The 2,842-nt window shown below is 45.1% G+C and overlaps 1 pseudogene; it reads right to left on the bottom strand.

Moving 5' to 3' along the window:
* Positions 1 to 1,236: 1,236 nt before the first annotated feature.
* On the bottom strand, positions 1,237 to 1,587 carry LOC102917457 (non-histone chromosomal protein HMG-14 pseudogene; annotated as a pseudogene).
* Between the last annotated feature and the right edge of the window lie 1,255 nt (positions 1,588 to 2,842).

Here is a 2,842-nt window from a genome sequence, read left to right as displayed (position 1 = left end):
CATTCATTCATTCATTCATTCATTCATTTTTTAAATATAACAAAATAAAAATAATAACATAAAACAAAAACTATCACATCAAAGTTGGACAAGACAAATCAAAAGAAGGAGAAGAGCCCAAGAGAAGGCACAAGAATTAGAGACTTGGTCACACACTCAGAAATCCCTCAAAAAACACTGGCCTGGAAGCCAGAATACGCACACAGAGGACCTAGTGCAGACTGTGCATGCTGCTCCATTTTCTGTGAGTTCATGAGCTTTGGTCATGTTGTTCTCTTGGTGTCCTCCATCCCTTCGGCTCTTCTGCCCCTCTTCCGGTGGCGTTCTCTGAGACCTGTGGGGAGGGATTTGATGGAGACATCCCATTTAGGGCCGACTGTTCCAAGATGTCTCACTCTCTGTGTAATATCCTGCTGTGGGTCTCTGTGTTTGTTCCCATCTGCTGCAGGAGGAAGCTTCTCTGATGATGGCTGAGCAAGGCACTGATCTATGAGAATAGCAGAATGTCTTTAGGAGTCATTTTATCTCTACACTTTTTCCTTTTTTTACTCTGTCACAACTGAGACTTTATTGGTTGAGTACACAGACATTTCAATTCTTAAAACATGGACCCAAACTCTAAGAGTCATACATTGTGTTCACCTGCCCAAAAGAGCCATGTGTTGTTTCTCTTTGAACTTATTCCAGTGATGTTCCATCCTAAAGTTGACAAGTTTTCCCTAAGACCTCACATAACAATCAAATGCTCACAATCCTTAATTCCACTGACTCACAATTTTATGCCACATACAGTACATATTCAAAATTTCAATCTTTCACAGCACATTATCACAATTGTTAGGAAAATGGACTGCCATGACCAGAGACAGTTCTGACAGGGCAAGGACCGAGGAGTGGTTTTTTAGGATACAGTTCTACTAGAAACACGAGACCAGAAATAACTGAAAATATTCCAGACACAAATGCACGACCAAGACTCCAAGTCTGCTTTGTGTTGTAGGATATAAAACTAGCCCCCTCTACGGAATGTTATATGGTGACCCCCGAGACAGTCACAGCCTCTCCTGATTCAGTATCCTGCTACTTTCTGGTTGTACCAAAAAATAAACAACCAGCAAGTGATTTAACCTCTTTAAAAAAAATCATTTACACTTAAAAAATGGGATGAGGCGGGACTTATTCTTACCTTTTAAAAATGTTTCTAGAGGTACTAAAAAACTCGCATTTACAAAATAGTTGATAAAAATATTCCTCTGGATTGTACAAGAAGGAAGGCGGGGACATTGACAGACACGATGGATGGTTAGTCGGGCTTGGCTTCTTTCTCTTCTACTTCAGAGGCTGGATTCTGGTTCTTGGCCTCTCCATGTTCTGCAGGCACATCTGTGGTTTGCTGGTCAGCCACCTCCGCCTGTTTGCCCTTTGCTCCCCTCTTCCCTTTTGTTTGCACTTTTTTGTCTGATGGTTTATCCTTTCCCGCGGCCTTCTTCGGCTTCGCGTCCACCTTGGCAGAGGCGGGCTCCTCGCCCAGCGCCCGCTTGGGCTCCGCCTTCGTCGCTCCATCCTGCTAACCTTCCTCTTGGGCATTGTGGCTGCTGCGCTGGGTGGGAGGCCCCGAACCCGGAGCTACACCGCCTCGGCCGCCACCGCATGAACTCACTTTTTTCTTTTTTTAGACCAGTATTATCTGGTTTTCTCCTAGGTCCCTGGACTATCTAGTGTCAGGTTCTTGGTCACCTAAGCAGTGTCAGGTATGGGTTCCATCTTGTGGAGCGGGCCTTAAGTTAAATCAGTCATTGCTTGGTTATTCCCACAAGCTCTGTGCACCAGTAGCCTGTCTTGCAGGTAGTACATCATTGTAGAAAAAGGTTTTGTGACTGTCTTGGCGTTTACATTTCTCTTTTGAGAGCATGCAGAGTAAGTTCTTATACCAACGACACTGGAACTTAGGGGTGAAGGCTCTAAGTGGGCACCGACTTGACATCTCCATCTTCAATGAGTTGTGTAGGTGTTGTCTTCAACATTGGGGCCTTGCCTTCAGTTTGTGGAGAGCAACCTATACTCTTGGCAACAGCCTGAGTTGTTTGGGGATTTCCATGGGTCCCCTTTGACCAACAACTCAACCCAACCCCAGTACTGGAAGTTTCTTTTGATGTCCGGTTGGAGCCGGGCAGTAGTGGCACACACCATTAATCCCGGCACTCAGGAGGCAGAGGCAGGCGGATCTCTGAGTTCAAGGCCAGCCTGGTCTACAAAGCAAGGGCTTGGACAGCCAGGACTGTTACACAGAAACCCTGTCTCAACAACCCCCCCCCCCAAATAGATGTCCAGTTGGGACTCTGTCTCCTCCATTATTTGGTGATTTCATTAAGATGGCCTTCATATACATGTATAAAGTTTCTAGTTTATTAACCTTCCATTCTACCCCTCAAATATTCCTTAGTTTTGGCTGTCTCCCCTGTGTTCCCTCCCCCAACCTACCTCCTCCTCCCCCACACTTGACCCTCCCATTCCAGACCTGCTCCATGTAGTCATAGCTATCTGTTCTATTTCCCTCTCCCAAATCTATCTGTTCTCTCTAGTCCAGCAGTTCTCAACCCGTGGGGGTTGAGTGACCCTTTCACAGGGGTTGCATATCAGATATCCTGCGTATCAAGATATTTACATTATGATTCATAACAGTAGCAAAATTACAGTTATAAAATAGCAACGGAATAATTTTATGGTTGGGGGTCACCACAGCATGAGGAGCTGTATTAAAGGGTCTCAGCATTAGGAAAGTTGAGAACCACTGCTCTAGTTCTTTATTCTGTACCTAATCTCTGTGGTTCTGTGGGTTGTA

Source organism: Peromyscus maniculatus, chromosome 20 (genome assembly GCF_049852395.1).
Source record: "Peromyscus maniculatus bairdii isolate BWxNUB_F1_BW_parent chromosome 20, HU_Pman_BW_mat_3.1, whole genome shotgun sequence".
In the NCBI taxonomy this organism is placed as follows: Eukaryota; Metazoa; Chordata; class Mammalia; order Rodentia; family Cricetidae; genus Peromyscus; species Peromyscus maniculatus.
This window is presented reverse-complemented; position numbering and strand designations above follow the sequence as displayed.